A 20,007-nucleotide genomic window follows, 5' to 3' on the forward strand; every position below is an offset into this window, starting at 1 on the left:
GTCAAGGTATGCTTTTTATTTGGTGGCTGTCATGAGGTTGAGAAATAGAAAGTTCACCTCTAGGCTAACTCAGGATCTGATCCTTGAAAGTAAGGCTGCTTTACAAATCAAGGATATAGACATCTCGAGTTTGGTTGTCCAGAGTAATAGGTGGAGGAAGAAAAAAGGAAATAAAAAGAGTTTGGGGAAAGACTGGGTAAGAAGAGCAGGTTCTCTAAGCAAGGAGTTGCTCAGTAGCATGGTGGTCAGAATGGAGGTAAATGGCCCAAGAAAAATGGGAAAGTTCAAGTTCTTTCTCTACTGCTAGTGCTCCTTACCCGAGGTAGTCGGATGATAAAAGTCTGCAAGATGGTGATAATTTTGAGGCACAAGGTGCCTAATCTAAGGCGATTGAGGGTCAGTCATCTTTATCATGCCCTTCTTTTCGATTTTGTGGTCATCATCATCGGGGCTATTGTAATGAAGTCAGGGAAAAGTGTTTTAAATATGACTAGCTAGGCCATATGCTAAAAAATTATTCGATCAAAAAGGGTGCTTCGGGAGTGGTCAAAGCTTCGATAGCTTCGTTTCTACTCCTGTATATGGTGGTGAGGCTTTGGTATTTGATCCTTATTCTAATACTCGCACAGGCTAGAATAGGTTTTATTCTCTTACATCTCGACAAGAATTTGAGGCATCACCTAATGTTGTTACCGGTACATTACAACTCTTTTCTCGTGTTGTGTGTTGTCTGTTTGATCTGGGGTTTACTTTTTCTTAAGTGACCCTATTTGTGGTTGTACATATTGGTTTTGATCCTGAGGTTGGCTCGGATTGTTTTTTTGTTTCTACCATGGTTGGTGACTCGGTTATTCCTAAAAAGGTCTATAAGGGGTGTGTCATAAGTGGGGGTGGTAAGTAAACTTTGGTGGATCTATTTGAATTGGATATGATAGATTTTGATGTCATTTTGGGGATGGATTGGTTACATTTTTGTTACACTTCCTTGGAATGTCGGACCCGTAAGGTTATGTTTAAATTCCTCGATGAACCAGTTATAGAGTAAGAGGGTGTTTCTCTAGCTCCTATGGGGAGTTTTATTTCTTATCTTGAGCTCGAAGATTAATCTCCAAAGGGTGTCTTTTTAACTTGGTTTGAGTTAAAGATTCTTACTCGAAAGGTCCTTCTTTATGTCGGTTCTGATGGTGTCTTCTTGGTGTTCTTCCAGATAGGGAAATAGAGTTTGGTATTGATTTGGTTTTGAAAACTCGTCCAATATCCATTCCTCCTTATAGAATGGCTTCGATTGAGTTGAGGGAACTCAAGGAGCAACTTAAGGATCTTCTGGATTAGGGGATTATTCATCCTAGTGTATCTACGTCTGGTGCACTAGTGTTGTTGTGCGCAAGAAGGATGGTTCCTTTCAGATGTGCATTGATTATCTATAGTTAAATAAGGTGACGGTCAAGAACAAGTATCCTTTTCCAAGGATAGATGATTTGTTTGATCAGTTGCAATAAGCCAAGTTCTTCTCTAAGATGGATCTTTGATTTGGAAATCATTAGCTTAAGATTAGGGAAAAGGATATCCCTAAGGTGGATTTTAGTACTCGATATGGGCACTTTTAATTCTTGGTGATGTCATTTTGTTTAAATAATGCCCCGATAACATTTATGGACTTGATGAATAGGGATTTTAGGCAGTTCTTGGATCTCTTTATCACTGTAAGGTGGATCATTCTAATTACCTCCGTATGGTATTGCATACCTTGAAGGAATAATAGTTGTATGTCAAGTTCTCTAAATGTGAATTCTGGTTGAATGTTGTGACTTTTCTTAGTTCTATTATTTCTAGCGAGGGGATAATGGTGGACCCTTAAAATGTGGCGGTGGTTAAAATATGGCCTAGACCCATGAATCCAACCAATATTCAAAGCTTCTTGGGTTTGGATAGGTATTATCGGTGGTTTTTGGAAAGCTTTTTGATGATAGCTACTCCTTTGACCAAGTTAACTCAGAAGAAGGTCAAGTTTTCTTAGTCAAATATTTGTGAGGCGAGTTTTATGAAGATTATGGATAAGCTAACTTCGACTCCAATTTTGAGATTGCCTGAAGGCAATGAGCGGTTTGTGGTTTATTATGATGCATCTCAGGTGGGACTTGGTTGTGTCTTGATGCAGCATGGAAAGGTGATTTCCTATGCTTCTAGGCAATTAAAGGTACATAAGAGAAACTATCCTATTTATATTTTTAAAGTAGTTTGTGGTGGTCTTTGCTTTGAAATTATTGCAATATTATCTATATGGAGTGCACATTGATATCTTTTCCAATCATAAGATTCTATAGTATGTGTTCACTCAGAAGGAGCTAAATCTCTGGCAGATGAGATGGTTGGAGCTTCTTAAGGACTATGATATGAGTCTTCAGTATCTCCCAAGGTAAAGCTAACGTGGTTGTTGATGCTCTTAGCAGGTTGTCCATGGGGATTTTGGCTCATGTGGATAAAGAAAAGCGAGAATTGGTGAAAGATATTCATTGCTTAATTAGTCTTGGAGTTTGTCTATTGGACTCCGAGGATAGTGGTGTAATGGTATAGGAAGTGGTTCGGTCATCTCTTGGTGTAGAGATTAAGGAGAAAAAAGGGCTCGATCCTATCTAGATGAAAATCAAGAACATTGTGGGTATGCAAAAGGTACTGATGTTTGAGATCTATGGTGATGGTACTTTATGGTACCAAGGGAGGTTGTGTGTTTCTGATGTCAATGGCTTGCGACAAAAGATCTTGGTTAAGGAACATGAATTGCACTATATTGTACATCCTGAATCAATGAAGATGTATCATAATCTCAAGGAGATGTATTGGTAGAATTGTATGAAAAGGGATGTGGCTGATTTTATGGTCAAATTCCTAGTACACCAAGAAGTTAAAGTTGAGCACATAAGGCTTGGAGGGTTGTATCAGAGAATTGAATTGCCTAAATAGAAATGGTAAGTAATCAATATAGATTTTGTTACAGGTCTTCCTTGGTCTCAGAACCAATTTGGTTTGGTTTGGGTTATCATGGATAGGATGACAAAGTCCCCCTCACTTCTTGCCGATGCAGACTAACTTTTTGGCTGAGAACTATACGAGGTTGTATCTTTAGGAGATTGTGAAGCTACATGGGGTACTTGTTTTGATTATCTTTGATAGTGGTACACTATTTTAATCTCATTTTTGGCGGTCTTTTCAGAAAGGTCTGGGTACCAAGGTTAGTCTGAGTACTCCTTTTCATCCGCAGTCAGATAGGCAAATGGAAAGGACAATTCAGACATTGAAGGATATGCTTCGAGCATGTGTGATTGATTATGGTGGTAATTGGGTTAAACATTTGCCTTTGGTATAGTTTACTTACAATGATAGCTATCATTCTAGTATTGGTATGGCCTCTTTTGAGACACTGTATGGTAAGAGGTGTAGTTCTCTTATTGGTTGGTTCGAGCTTGGTGAGGAGAATATGTTCATTCTAGATTTGGTCTATTAGGGAATAAAAAAGGTAAAGGTGATTCGAGATAGGTTTAAAGCTGCCCAAAGTTGCCAAAAGTCCTATCCGGATTTAAGGTATAGAGACTTGGAGTTTGAGGTTGGGGATAGGGTATTATTAAAGGTATCTCTCATAAAGAGAGTAATGCCATTTGGTAAGAAGGGAAAGATCAGTCCTTGGTATATTGGTCCATATGTGGTTCTGCGAAGGGTTGGTAATGTGGCTTATGAATTGGAGTTTCCTTCTTGTTTGAGGTTCGATCATCCGATATTTCATGTTTCCATGTTAAAGAAATTCATTGGTGATCTTTCTTCTTTTGTTCCTTTGGGGGTTTGGGTATCTCGGACTCTCTCTCTTATGATGCGGTCCCGATTGAGATCTTGGATAGGCAGGTTCATTAGTTGTGAATGAAGGATGTGGATTATGTTAAAGTTCTATGGTGGAACTATAAGGTGGAAGAAGCTACATGGGAAGTAGAGCAGGACATAATGTCAAAGTATCCGCATTTTTTTCAGCTTCTGGATTTGTGCGGAAGGTATGTATTCTTCTACACATCCATATTTTCTAATTTTTTAAAGGAAAGATTAATATCTTTGTATCTTTGTTTTCAAACTTTGTTAATATTGAAAATATATTTGATATTCCAAATGAATCGTGCTTATGTTTACCCTACCTTTTTAGCTATTTGGGGATGACTGATCCTTGTAGGAAGGAATGAAACACCCTATAAAATTTGGGGATGACTGGACCTTAGAAAATTTCCTTGATTTCTGGTTTTTGGGAAAGGTTTATCGTAGGAAATGAGTAGTACACTCGGTTATGGGTGGTATGGTCCAGTCGTATACTGACTAATGTTGCCTGGTGGGGTGGAATTAGTTACTGGAATGGGTACAACTTGGGTGGTACTAGTCATACCGGTTGATAATGGTTGCTTGGTTTCTTCACTTAACCTTAGATTTAGTGACTTAGGTTGAATCTGAGTACGAGTGGCTCACTATGAGCCATAAGCTAGGATACAAGTCATACTCATGACTCGTACAGTAGACAACGTTCAAACCTCCTGGGATTCTATCTTCCCATGGCTATGGTTTATGGGTACTAGTCATACACTTGGATACGAATCATACCTTGGACAGTGTTGGGTCCAAGGGGGAAAGCCTAGGGTATAAGAGGTGGAAACCACTTATATAGAATAGGTACAACTCGTAAGTGTCAGTTGTATCCTATGAAGGGAATTAAATGCAGTTTAAGTGCATGAAATTTTGACATTTCCCCACTTATGCTAATAATAACCCATGACTTAAATTGCAGTTAGGAGGTTATTTTCCCTACTATTCTATTCTTAAACACTTACAAAACACTTTTAATTCCTCTCTAGAGTTCTTGGGAAAGGGAAGCTAGGGTTTCATCTCAAGGAGTAAATTAGGGCTAGTCTTTGTGATTTCTCTCCATCATCTTCTTAGTTTAAGGCATGTTCTTTTGCCTCATTGTTAGTTCTAACTAAAGGCATCGTTTTATAAAATATTTTCATGGTTTGATTATTGCATGGTTTTGGGTTTTCAAAAGATTTAGGTTTTTTTTTAAATGCTTGGTTATGGTTTTCCTATTTGTTAATTATACTTTTATATACATTAATGGTGTTTTTCGATAATTGGTTGCAGGGGAATTGTTATTTGGTAATTGGATTTTATTTTTGAAATACTATATCCCTAATATATTTGATAAAAAGCCTATGATAATGATTTCACTATGTCATTGGATTTCTAAAGGAACTATTTCATTGTTTGAACTTGGTAATAGATCCCTAAATGATTTGAAGGGTTTTGAAACGATTTTCCTTAATAAACCTACTTGTGGGGTACAAGGTAATCTCCCAAGTTAATATAGTAATGAATACTTGTGGGGTACATGGGAATCCCCTAAGTTAATTAGATAACATGGTCTATGGATTCATGGGAATCCCTTGACCACTAAAAGGTTTTGCTGAGGATAATACTTGCAAGTTTTAGTCGGTATGAGGATACCTCTATCTCATAGAAATGGCTAATACCAATAATAGAATAATGGTTTTGATGGAAATAGTTTTAATTCCGCAATAATGGCAGGTGGTAATAGCCAACCGTAAAGGTGGTGGTCCAATGGACGAACATAAGAAACTTATTTTTCCTGAAATGAGGGGTAGGCAATGGTGAACCTATATAATAATTATGAGGTACACAAGAATCCTCTAAGTACACATATCATATGTATCATGGAGAGTGAAGGTTACATGGGAATACTCGACTCTTATAGTATCTCCACTTTGTGTGGCTACACGTATTGGGGCCCATTCAAGGGGTTACACTGGACCCATATAGCCCGTTGGTGGTTCTAGGATGGCTAAGCTTCACATACCCAAGTTAAATATTTTAAATGCATACTAAACCCGATTTCCTTTCCTGGCATGGTTATATATATATGTATGGTTAGCGTGTATATGGATGGTTTTATCAAATGACATTATTTTATGCTTATCCTAAGTTCTTGCTAGCATTCACCCATTAATCCATCTTCGAGCTGCTATATCCCCATGTAATGTAGGAACCGACTATTCTACTCCTCGTGCATAGTATTCAGACATTCGAGGGTCAATTGTTGATTGAAGTGGTGAACTTCTATCTTTTTGGAAGGCTCTATTTCATAGATGTTATTTCATACTCTTGATTACTTATGGGTATTTATTTTGGCAATGGTTGGGGGCATGTCCCAACTAGATTTTTGTATTCTTTTGGTTAGAGGCTTTTATGGAACTACGATGGGTTGGTATGGGCGAGATCAGTATGGATATTAGCCTTAGTATTGTTATTAGTGTTGGGTCTGACATCAATTGATGGGATTATTGGTTGTTCCATCCTCTTTGACTTTGGGATTACATATAATTATTAATGGATCTTATTTGGTTATGGTCAGATTTATGATTTTGGTTTTGCTTGGTATGGTTTGACGGTTGGTATGGGACGATTGGACTCGATTAGGTTTGTCACGGTGGAGAACCTTTCCCAATGTCTTCATGTAAAATATTACGTTATCTTTTTATATGTTCAAAATTTAAACAATTCTGGGTAGGCGGCAGGAGGTAGGGTTGGGTAATAGGGGTGGTCTCCAGTTTCGGTTGAACTTGGGACACCCATTACGATAAGGCCCCGGGTTGGGTCATGTCAATTATCTGTCAACCGAGGTTTCTACCAGAGAGAATAAAGTTCTAGTTGCCATATCTTCAGCTCTTTCCCTAAAGGGTACTAGCTCTTGTATATGGGGTCAAAACAGTTCCACAAAAGAGACATGGAATATCCCAATCCATGGCATAGATTTATGGAATAACAAGGACACTTAGCTTTAATTCTTTTTATTCTTAGATTACTTAGGACTGAAAAATACATGAAGGGGGCTTCAAATAGGGTTTTATTCTTCTCTTTTCCATTATTTATTTTGTGTATGAACTACATTAATCTTGTTATTGTAAATTAAATTATGAGTGGTTTAAAACCTTTTTTCTAGAGTTAAGGCTATGAACATGATTGTTTAGTGTATGTTCATGTTGGTTAATGCTAATTATTGTATTTGTTTGTTCTTTTTTTCTTCTCTCACTATTTTAAAGATTGACAGACTTTAAAATAGATTTATATAGCTTTTGTAAGCTTGAAAGGAGTAAAATTAGATTAGAACAAACAATGTACAAAATGTGCTTATCTTTCATAAGTAGAGAATCGATTTGTGGTTAGGATAGAAATATACAAAATTTTCCAGGATTGATTCAAACACAAGAAGAAATATAAATGTTTTTCAATTAGTTTCCACATCGACGCTCACAATTCAGTTGTCAAGCTAATTTAAAAGAATATGGTACAATTGTTGCACACTAGCAGGTAATTTACAATCCTATCTCATGAGGATCCAAAAAAACATTTGCAGAACTCTCTCGAGATTAATGACATATTTATTCCCATAGGATTCTCCACTGATAACGTGAGGCTCAATTTTTTTCATTCTCACTTTTGGTAGAAGCAAAGAGATGGCTGAACGAAGAACCTTAAATTTTATCACCACTTGGGATGACCTTACTTGAAAGATCTTCTTTCGATTCTTCCCATCTACTAAGACGACAAGGTGAAGAATGAAATCTTGAGCTTTGAATAGAAATCAAAAGGAAAATTCATATAAAGCATGGGAATGATTCAAGGATCTTCTCAAACTCTGTCCACATCTCCAAAAGTCAAATGTCGGTTTGGCTACACTTTAGTGAGAAGTCTTGACCCGAACACAATTTTTTCTATATTTAGCTATAGTTAGTCAAACATTGAATAATACATACGATGAACTCTACACTCTTCTCAATCGGATTGCACAAAGTAATACTAATTGGCATGGCGATGCATCCAAAAGTTTGGTAAAGTAAACTGCATGTATGATAGAAATTAATAGTTTTACTACGTTGGCTATATCAATGGCAGTTTTTCAAAACCAGGTAATTTGACAGCTTAACAATTTGAGTGTGTCACCTAGGTTAATTCAGCTCAGAAGATGTAGACTTGGTGTCAGATTTATGGAAGCAGTGGTCACTCAATAGATTTATGTGGAGCAAATCAAGAGTTAGTTAATTTTATGAGCAATGCACAAAAAGAAAACCAAAACTATAGGAATGCGTAGAATCATAACTGGAAGAATCCCCCTAACTTCTCATGGAGTAACAATTAGGGAAAACCTGAGTCGTTTTATTTACAATAAGGAAATCAAACAAACACTCAGTCCAGTAATATAGAAGCGGCTGTAAGAAAGATATTGATAAAGCAAATGGATATAGCGATAAAAAATTAGACAATGGATCAAACGAATCAAGAGAAGTAGATAGGTCAGTTAGCTAAAGCTCAGAAAACAAGAATTCAAGGGGTTTACCTAGTTATAAAAATCCTAATCCCAAGGAAGTAATGGCTATCTCTTTTAGGAGAGGGAAAAAATTAAGTAATGTACCTCTCAAGAAGACGAATCATGGGGTACAAGCGGAGTTTACTGTACCAAGCTCAGATATAAAGAAATCATTGAGAAAAATATGGACAATCTAGTTGAAAAGAAAAGACTACCACCACCATTCTCACAGAGGATCCAGAAAATAAAAAAGGTTGTATGTTATAATAAATTCTTTGACATATTCAGAGAACTAAATATAAATCTTTCTTTACTTTATGTTTTTTAGGGAATGCCTAAGTATGTTAAATACTTAAAGGATGTGGTGACGAAAAAAAACCGGATTGTAGATTTAGATACTATGACATTTACTGAGAAGTACTATTCTATGGTGATTAGAAAAGTTCCCAAAAATCTCAAAGACCCTAGGAGTTTCACCCCCCCCCCCTTAATACAAGTTGGAAAAAGTAAGTTGATATAAGCCTTGTGTTACTTAGGGGTAAGAATAAATTTGATGTCTCTTTCTATGTTCAATACTATTAACTAGTGGATATCTAGGACATCCAAAATAATTATACAACTTGAAGTTAGATCGAGAGTAGATCCTCATGATTTTATTTAGGATGAGCTCATTAAAGGTGGTAAGTTTGTAATTCCTGTGGATTTCATCATTCTTGAATATGAAGCAAATGACATGGTGTACTGACCTTTTAGGTTATTTTCATATTTCTAATCACTTTTTCCATTAAAGCTTATCCATAGATGCCCCAAGTAGTTTATGACTTGCTGGAACTGACAGTTCAGTTATCGGGCAGTTCATTTGGTTTTTAGAACCAATTCCCTGTTTTGATGTCTTTGTCGGTTCCAAATGGATATTGGGCAAAGACTTCAGGCAAACAACCTCAAAGGAATATTTTGATTATTCTAGCATCTCTAAAACATCTATTTTAGGCTAGATAGACCTTTGATTTGGGTACCGAGGTACCCGAGCTCATTTCGATCTATTGGTCGAAAAGTTAAAAAATAAAAATTAAGTGTGGGACCCACATTTCAATAAAACTACCTCGGATGGAAATTTTGAGTACGCCATTGAGTCAGGAATGTCAAATTTGGTGTGGTTACATAGTTCGTTTGCATATATGAGATTCCGGATGGATCTTGAGGGCTTGCCAGAGATTTGGAAATTAGTTGCAATCTAGTGCATTCGCAATCGTGGACCACGGATTGCGATCATTATCTAGTAGCAACAATATGCTCCATGATTGTCAAACTTTAAGTTACAAATGCGACTCATTAGGAAGGCCAACAGAATCGTGATCACTGTGGGGTAATTTTGCGACCACGACATCCTCATCTGGTGCCTTGCATTGCAATCTCAAAGGTTGGGTCACGATGGCGAGACCCGAGCACCTAGTAGGGATCTAATTGCGCCATTTTAGCCTAACTTTTATCATTCTTCATCCATTTTATTGAGAGCTAAAATCTTAAGTAGTAAGGTAGCTTAAAATTAGAGCTTGTGGGGGATTTGGGAACTCGACTAATGCTTGTTTTGACAATTATCCTTTGAATTATGGTAATATTCCATGTTTTTATGGTTTATTTCCCCCTTTTCATTTCTAAAAATTCCAAAACCTTGTATTCCTTATTTTAGCCTTAAATTAGCTCAAATTTAAACCATTTTTTAGGTAAGGACTCCTTAAGCATGAGGGAATTGGGTTGGTTTCAAAAATGTGATTTTTCGTAAATGGGACCCATATGGGATTTTGGATAATTTTTTGACGCTAATAACAATAGTGAAATATGGGTATCAGTATTATTGTATTGATGTGTAGAATGTGATTTGGATAGCTTTGCATCTTATAGAAACTTCTCAAAAGGAAAAAGCATTGATTTGGCCTATCATTGAGCTTTCTTCGGTGTTGAGGTAGGTTAATTTAACCATTTTTTAGATTGATCTAGTTCATAGTATTTTTATGAAATTATGTTAGATTTGTGATATGTTTTAAGTGTTGGTATGATGATTTGAAATGCTTGGGTTTGTTAGACCATTTAGGTTAATCGAAAACTGTAATTTAGTCATAATCGACTTAGACTCTCATATTTTAGGTGAATTTCCTATCTTAGGGATAATTGAGACTTGTTTAACATCTAAAAGTGGGTTTATATACCTTAAGGTAGTTCGAGTTGAATTTTCCTAAAATGGAACTTCATGGATTAGAAGTGGGCCATTGACCCACCTTAGGCTTAGACATATGTTAGCTTTTAAAGACTGTTATCGCTTGTTAGACTCTGAGAAATGCTTATTGGGGTGACATTTACAAACTTTGACAATTTATGGTTATGATGGTTTATGTAAGGATTGATACCTATTGGTTATTATTGAAACCCTTAGAGGCTACACCACAGGTGAGGGACCAGGTCCCTCAGTGTCAATCTCAGGTAATAGGCCAGTAGAGCAACTATGAGGTACTAAAAATTAAAGGCATTGCAGGAAAGGTAAAAACACAGGTTTTTAATTTGGAAATCCAACATGGGGAAAACCACGACTTTCCCTCATAAGCATTTAATAAATCCACTATAATCAACTATCAGATTACCGACTAGATTTTAGCCTACCTCTAGGCTCCTTTTGCTTATAGCAACTCAACTACAAGATCATTTTATTAACATTACCACGGACTCCTTCTACTAATTAACTCTAATCAACAACAATGCTTAGATAAGTCTACCAAACCACATCTATAAAAAAGAAAACATTATTCATATAGTATGCGTAGTTAAGTTACAGTTTAGCACTGACTCAAAAACAATTACAATTTAAGCACTCATAAGGTTAAGAGATTGAGAAGTAATGAAATGGGGTTTTGTTGCCTCTCTTTTATCTATTTAGAAATTGTAAATACCCAATTGTTGAGTAAGTATCTCATCTCTTTTATATGTAGGTGATGATTAAGGCTTGAAAGGTCACTGGATCAACTGTCCAAGACATTACAAAATAGCATAAAATAGCACCTGGAAGTTTGTTACACAAGATGACAAAGTTATGCAGAAGGTGTATGCCAGCTTACTGTACTTTGTACATCTAGGGACCTATTCCCTCAAAGTTTAGTTGCTCATCATCAAAATTACATATAGTAATTTTCCCTCTTTTTTGATAATGACAAATCAAACCATACAAATTGAGCATCAGTGCACATTCATCACATTTAATTAAAGTGATTACCACCTGAGGATGAATATTCCCCTTTTCATCATGCTTTCTCTTTTATTATGCAACACTGGGACCTGGTCCCTTATTGTCATTTGGTAGAAAAAACTTACCCATATCATCATGCAGCTTTAGTTTGTGCATTTGCATTTTTTCCACCCATTACCATTTGCATTTCTTCTCCCTATCACTGTATAATGTCATTATGATTCTATACTTCTGCAATTCAGCACACTCATCTGGTCCTTATATACGAAATTAGTATCCTCTCTTTTGTCATTAGTAAAAAGGATAGACAACAAACCATAAGTAAGGATAGGTGTAAGTTAATTAACTTATGGCCACTGGAGTAATACTTTATTGAATAACAACTTAAGGTAATAGAAACAGATGAAGATCACAAATAAAGATTCATTTATAACTAATCAGGATAAGTACCAGTAGAATATACAAAAAAATAAATTATAAAACTAATGCTTGTAAAGGCCACAATGGAACCAAGGATCAGAAATAAACATAGGAAACTGACACAATAAGACTTAAATTGAAAGGGGCTTGGGAGACAATGACTTAAGAACTATGTCCAATCTTTCTGTTGCAGCAACATGAGCATCCTACAACTGTTTGGTGAGAGTTTTTATTTCAGTATTCAGTCTTTGTTATTTCACCAGTAAATTTTGCAATTTTTCTTTGAGCGTTGTATTCTCTGCTGTAATTTTTTTGTGGCACCTGTCCCTTTGAGGAGAACTTTTGAATATATATTTTCAGATTCATTATTTTAGTGTCTTTTACTTCTAGCATAATCCTCAACTCTTCTATTTTGTTGGCTAAGATTTCTTGAGCATCTAGTAGTTCAGACACTTGCGATACAGTCCCCACTTTCCCTTTAATACACCTATTTTCCACTAGGGTAGTTAATCTGATCAGTTGTTTAGCTATCTCTGGTGTTCCTTTAGTCCAAATCACTCCAAAATAATTAATGAATTTGTTTAGCAAATAACCATAAGGCATTCCATACCTTCCTCCCTTTTTTTGGACCATCTTATGCATATGCTCTATCATTAGAGCAGGCAGAATCATTAACTCAAACTTACTCAGGCATATGATTAGAAAATAGGTTAATTTTAGAAGCAATTGTTCTTTTCTCTGATCTTGGAAGAAGGAACTTATTAATAATCTCAAAAACCAACTCCAATTCACTCTTTAGAAACTTCTTTATTGTAGTAATTGAGGTTCCACCTACTCTTTAAACTTCAAACATGAATTCAGTTGTGGATTGTTTCTTCACAACTATCTTCACCCCTTTAACAGGCACATCCAAAATTTCCCCCAAGGTTTCTTCACCTAATCGTATCTCTTTTCCTTACACTAGTGCAGTTAAACTCAACCTATCTTCTGAGAAATTTATTGAATAATAGAATTCTCTTACTTCTTTTTCAAGCATTACTATTGTAGCTTCTTCCAATAAATACAACCAACTTTGATACATGACATATTCTACCAATTCCACCACCCTGGATTTTTTGTAGATTTGGGATCAAATATTCATCCTAGAGGCACTTTTTATATCTTCAGTCTTTCAATCGTTCTTTCTTTAGACATATTTTTCTTTTCTTTCTATCTTCTTATTCTCTTAGACTCATGACATGGCTCCTCCTTTCATCAATTTTCCTTTTCTTGGGACTAGGTCCCTTTTACACTTTCTTCCTTTTTAGAGTAATGTGGTTATTTTTGCTTGTACCATGACTCCCAAACTTAGGATTAGAGGACCCAGTACTTTTATTACCACAAACTTCTAGTTTTTTCTTCTTAGATGCAATAATAATGTTAGCATCGGGATCCTCATATTCTATAACCTCCACTACTTTAACATTTTCCTCCTCTACTATGGCAGTTTTTTTTGAGTTTTCTTCTTTTGATAGTAGTCGCCTTACTTTTATTCACGGAATTTACTAGAATTTTTTGTTCAGATCCTCTAGTGGAATAAGATATAGTGCCTTGTAGTACATTGGTTTCAATTATTTTTCCTCTTTTCTTACTACTCTTCAGTTTTCTCATTTTAGAAATCAGAGGTTGTTTGTCCTCCTCCTCCTCCTCATCTTTAATTGAAGGTAATTCATATTCCCTTTTCTCTTCCAAATCATCCTTTTCCTTTGCTATTTGTTCTTCACCACTAGCAAAATTTTCTTTAGTATTATTTCCAAGTAATAGCAAGTTTTCACCTACCAGATTCATATTACTGAGAGAATCAGTTTTCCTCACTAGAATCTCATCATCAGCGAGATTAGCAAATATAGAATTTGACTTTGAAAGGGTAGGAAAACCAGGTTCTTATAACTTTTCCAAAGTTTCAACATCTTTCACTTTATTAAACTGAACTTAAATTTGAGGGGCACTGGGGATTTTGTTTTTTTAGGAAAGAGGTTTTTAATTTGAAGAATTACCAATTCAATTTGATAACCAGAACATGTATTTGGGTCATCCATTTGGATAGAACTTTTACCATGATTTAAGGTTTCTACTGGGGAAATTTCAACTAGGGTTTCATGAATCTCATGAGAGGAGCTTATACTTGATTCTTTTTAAGGTTCTTGAGAATGATCTGTAGAATGATTTTTAAAGGATCTTGAAGACGTGGGAGTTTTAGGCATTTTAGGATGAGTAAAAAGAATTTTTGAGAAGGGAAAAAAAGAGACCAATTTCAATAGAGTTCCATGTTAATTGTGAAAATAATGAACTGATAAGATTTGAATTTATAAGTAAAAATAAGACTGTTTGACATTTAAGATACCCTCTTTGAATAGATGCATATAATGACAACCATTATACCTATTTACTTCTGAAAGATTTTGACAAATGTTATTCCTAAGGAATTAAACAGGTTGTCCTTTTCAAATAGAAATTTTATGAACATTCAAGGCACATCATTTTAGTATTTACCTAAGAGATAGGACCAAGTTCCTCTCCTTTTAAGTAAGATCTCAATTTGTGTTTGCTTTAATTATTTCCTTCCAAAGTTTTTCCCTTGGATGTATCACTACAAAGTTCTGATACTGAGGTAGATTAGCATACACCTACTTTATCATGGATACTTGTCCCCTTGTCATTACGAATTTGTAAGACACCATGATTCATATGTTATTCAATCTAGTTAAGCTTTCATTGATATGAATTTATTAGGGACCAGGTCCTTTGAAATCGTCCAACTTAAAATAAGACACCTCTATCTTCAAGAGACTTGAGAGAGAGAACATAGTCATCCTTTTCATTATGAAGCTTTAAACTCTTTAAGTTGATGACCTATTCCTGACTGTAATCCCTTTTTCCTTGTCTAAAATCATTACCATAAGTTGGATTTGGGAACCAACTTGAGCTTGAGTTCCCAATACGAAGACAACAATGTGGTTAAATTCTTCTTAGCCCATCTAGGAAATGATAGCTTTCTCTTTGATTTTTCTAGAGATTTAAAGCCCTCAAAAAGTGCATTCTTCTACTTAATACATTTAGTACTTCTCAATATAGCTTTAGGCCAGTGCTGATATTCCCTTATTGGAGGTCCATCTCTTCCATAGTGAATATACTTGAGTTCATACTCTTTGTCTTTCCTAGATTATATGGACAAGTTTTCCCATACACTAAGTATGTTCTTATTAATTCTTCAGGTCTGCCACCTTTGTGACAACCTTTAATTTTACAATTTAATTTGCTAAGCTGGCCAGCTCTTTTTATAGCTCTACCAATTCTTGTCGCCAAGAGTGCAACATCAATTTCCTCATTTTCTGAATCAAATTCTAAAGCCTTTAGGATCAGTAATCTCTCTCTTATTACTTCTTTTCTTTCCACCCCCAGTTCAGTTAAAATATGATTAGAATACTCTAGGTGTAAACCTTTTAGAGTGAACTTGGCTCTGATACCAATTGTTAAAACCCTTAGGGGTTGCACCACAAATAAAGGACTAGGTCCCTTAGCATTAATCTTAGTGATAGACTAGTAGAGCAACTATGAGGTACTAAAAAGTAAAGGCAATATATGAAAGGTAAAAACACAAGTTTTTAATGTGGAAAACCAACATGGGAAAAACCATGACTTTCCCTTAGAAGCTTTAAAGAAATCCCCTATAATCAATTTTTAGATTACAGTCTAGATTTTAGCCCACCTCTAGGCTTCTTTCGCTTATAGCAACTCTACTACATGCTCATCTCGCTAGATCTACCAAGGACTCCTTCTATTGATTAACCCTAATCAGCAACAATGCTTATATAACATTACCTAAGCAAATGTCTTAAAAAAACACTACTCTTATAGAATGAGTGGTTCAGTTATAGTTTACCACTCACTCAAGAAAATTATAATTTAAGCACTCATGAGGCTAAGAGCTTGAGTAGTAATAAAATAGGGTTTTTTGCCTCTCTTTTCTTTGTTTGGAATTTGCAAAGACCCAATTATTGAATAGGCAACTCTTTCCTTTTATAGTGGGGTGATGATTAGTGATTGAAAGGTCATTGGACCTGTTGTCTAAGTTAGTACAAAATAGCACATAATAGCACCTGCAATTTTCTTACACAAGATGAAAAAACTGTACATAAGGCGCGTGCCAACTGTACAATATCTTCTACATCCAGGGAACTTATCCCTCATAGTTTAGCTTCTCATCATCAAAACTATATCTAGCAATTATGTTATTACTTATGCTATTAACGATACTCTTGATTACAATGATATAATTATAATTACTAGTTTGAGTATATCATATGGATATGATATTAATGATATCTACCCAATTTAAGTTTGGATGATGATGATATATTTACCAGTTCAAGTCCGATTATTGATTATATTTACTGATTTAAGTTCGTCTATTGACTATATATATCGATTTGAGTATGGATATGCATATTATTCTATGATGATATTCCTATTATGATATAATGATATCAAGGTGTGATATTGAATATAGTAATTTGTCCAAGTCTAAAAATGAAAAAAATGGCTAATATAGCACAATGTGAGTGGACTTTAGTGGTATTTTGAAAATTTATAAATAAAGGTGGTGGGTTATACTTTCTTTTGTGTACCTTCTACGCTTATGGGGGCTTACAATGGGTTATTTAATTTTTCACACCAATTGGCATATGGGAGGAAATTTTGTAGATATGATTACGTGTGTAGATAATATACGTTATATTATGCTATTATTTTGGTTTATTTACCTATTTATGCACAGCAATGTTGGAGTTGATTCAATTTCATCCTTACCATGACTTACTTATGTTATTTTGCATTATTTCATATTTATATCATGATTTATCTCAGTCGGATGATGGTGCCTACAGAGTACCCATTATTTTGGTACTTATACTACACTTCTTTACCTTTTTGGTGCAGATCTGAGTACTAGTTGTCATTGTTGATTAGCCTTCTAACTGTGTTGATTCTCTAGAGATAGGGTGATTTCTTAGAGTCGAAGTCATCTATTTCCTTTTATTTTTCATGTCTAGTCATTAGTTTCAAGATAGGTTTATGTTTATTACTTAAGACATAGGCTATATTATTAGTAGATAATCTTATACTAGCTCTACCAGGTCGTTGGATGGATTTCTATACTATTTATTTACCATTATCTATATATATTGCCTTGTTAAAATACAAGATATGTTGTTGATTGTTGCCTTGTTGGGCAATTTGCACCATGTTAACCCATTGTGTTTAGATTTGAGTAATGGTTTGTCTTACCCATTGGAGGGATTTAGTAAGTGCTATCATGACATATAAATTGGGTCGTTACAAATTGGTATTAGAGCCTAGGTTTTACTAGTATTATTGATACAAGAGTAAGTTTCTAGTCGAGTCCTCTGTATCAGAATGATGACATCCATCTCCTATCTTCAAAATTCAATGGGACATTCTTAATAATTCTTTACTTCTTTCACTCATATAATGCTAAGAGTCTGAGTTGGTTTATAGAATATTCCTTTGATTTCACTCTTTTGCAGATGACTAAAATAGGTGCTATCGCTACACGAGATAAGGGTTTTGAGACCGTGCCTAGGGATCCTACTCCCATTCTTGGATGATCCAGAGGTCATGGACAACCTACAAATGTGTCCCCATCTAGGGGCTAAGATACAGGGCCTTTACCAAATCATATTCTCTCTGTTAAGTCAGAAATTCTTCTGCCCAAGCTAACGGTGGGCAAAGGACCAGCCCAAGATCCACTAAGATTTATTTCTTTATCAGTGCTGAAAGATGATTTAGATTAGATTTTGGGATAATTGGTGGTGCATTGACTGATGGTGCACGATCTATAGATTAGAGTAGTACTAATATAGGGGTGTAGCCTATAGCTGTGGCTCCCAGAGCTGAGTTCCCTCCTAAGACAGTAGTTGCTCAGTCGATAGCTACACAACAAGTGGTTTCCTAGCCTATTATGTCTATTTAGGAGTAACAGATGTTGGATAGATTCTTAATATTAGCTCCTCCTAGGTTTTTTAGTGCTTCAGCAAGGATATGTATGAGTTTTTAATTAGTTATATGGATAGTATTTATAATTTGGGTCTTGTATAGATTCATGGTATGGGTTATACAATATTTCAATTGGATTTGGCTTTTCGACATTGGTGGAGAGGTTATATAGACCATCCGAATCTTTTCCTTTAATATGGACTCAATTATCTGAGATATTCTTGGAGAAGTATATGACTTGTAGCCTTAGGCATCACCTGAGAGATTAATTCTCTAGATTAGAGTAGGGCTCCATGATAGTTTTAGAGTATGAGGCTCGTTTCCATGAATTGGCTAGGCATGCTACATCAATTTTGGATACTAAGTTTGAGAGAGTTTATTACTTTATTTAAGAATTGATATTTCTCCTTTGCATATCTACTCAGAGTTTGGTTGCTATGGGTAGGTAGTTTACTCAGGTTTTGGATCATGCTCAGGTAATAGAGGAGAAGAGTGGTATGGCCTAAGAAGGCAATGATAAGAGGCCTTGATAATAGGGCATTTTCTTTGGAGTCATAGAAGTTCTCGATTCAAAGGTAGTAGTTCTCATGGTGGATATTCTCTATATCCATTCTATCAGTCTAAGAGTCATCCCAGTCGATTGAATCGAGCAACTCTTTTGATTACTAATAGAAGTCAATCTGGTCCTAGTGATCGCACTGGTTGGGTTAGTGGTCTGTCTTTGAGGGGTTCATCTTTTGGAAATATTAGTCGTGGTGATTACTCCAGGTCAGCTAGATCTGTTAGTTTTGGTTCAAATCATGGGGCATGTTATAGTTATTGATCTCTCGATCATTATTCTTGTGAGTGCCCTAGTTGTGGGGTAATTATTGCTTCAGCTTCAAGTATTTCCCCTATTAGAGTAGGTTATCCCTTATCTAGAGGTGGTAATCAGGGTCATAGTAGAGTTTTTAAGGTACTTATGGAGGTTCTCAGACAGCCAGGATAGGAGGTCGGTCAAAACCCCAACCAGATGGCAGGCGGGGTTAGTTATATACAGTACTTCTAGACCAAGGTTGAGTTTTCAAATATTGTTATTAAAGTTATGATTTTTGTATACCGTCAGTTGTTCATTGCTTATTTGATTTGAGATCCACTTATTTTTATGTATCTTCTTATTATTCTCTTTATATAGAGTTAACTTTGGATTTATTATTTATGCCCTTACGTGTATCTACTCCTATAGGTGATTCTTTAGTAGTAGATCGGCTGTTCAGATTTTGTATTGTGACTGTTAGATATGTTGATACTCCTTTGGATCTTATTATTCTGGATATGGAGGGTTTTGATATGATATTGGGCATGAACTTGTTATCTACAATTATGTAGATATAAATTGTTTTACCAAAACAATTATATTTCCATGATCAGTATACCCTTAGTCGTGTGGATAAGAGCAGTTAGTTGTGGGCTAATAGGGACTATTTCTTATGTTTGTTCTAGAATGCTTATTTCACGGGGTTGCGAGTCTTATCTAGCTTATGTTCATGATTTTAGTATGGAGAGTCCATCGCTTAACTATGTTCCTATAGTTTGTGATTTTCCTAATGTGTTCCCTATCAAACTGCCTAGTATTCCCTCTATTTGTAAGATTGAATTTTCTATTGATCTCGTGACTAGAACCCCACCTATTTCTATGGCACCCTACTGTATGGCTCCTACAACTCTTAAATAGATGAATTCTTAACTTTAGAATTTTTATGGTAAGGGTTTTATTAGACCAAATTTGTCTCCTTGGGGAGATCCTGTGTTGTTTATAAACAAGAAAGATAGATCCATGTGTATATGTATTGATTATAGGCAACTTAATAATGTGATAGTGAAGAACTATTATCCTATGCCTCGTATTGATGAT

General features: G+C 35.4%; 1 non-coding gene across 1 annotated transcript; it reads right to left on the reverse strand.

Moving 5' to 3' along the window:
- Positions 1 to 7,645: 7,645 nt before the first annotated feature.
- On the reverse strand, positions 7,646 to 7,752 carry LOC124891950. Its single transcript, XR_007049969.1, has one exon. It is a non-coding gene; the product is annotated as a small nucleolar RNA R71 (small nucleolar RNA).
- Between the last annotated feature and the right edge of the window lie 12,255 nt (positions 7,753 to 20,007).

Source organism: Capsicum annuum, chromosome 1 (assembly GCF_002878395.1).
Source record: "Capsicum annuum cultivar UCD-10X-F1 chromosome 1, UCD10Xv1.1, whole genome shotgun sequence".
Lineage (NCBI taxonomy): Eukaryota > Viridiplantae > Streptophyta > Magnoliopsida > Solanales > Solanaceae > Capsicum > Capsicum annuum.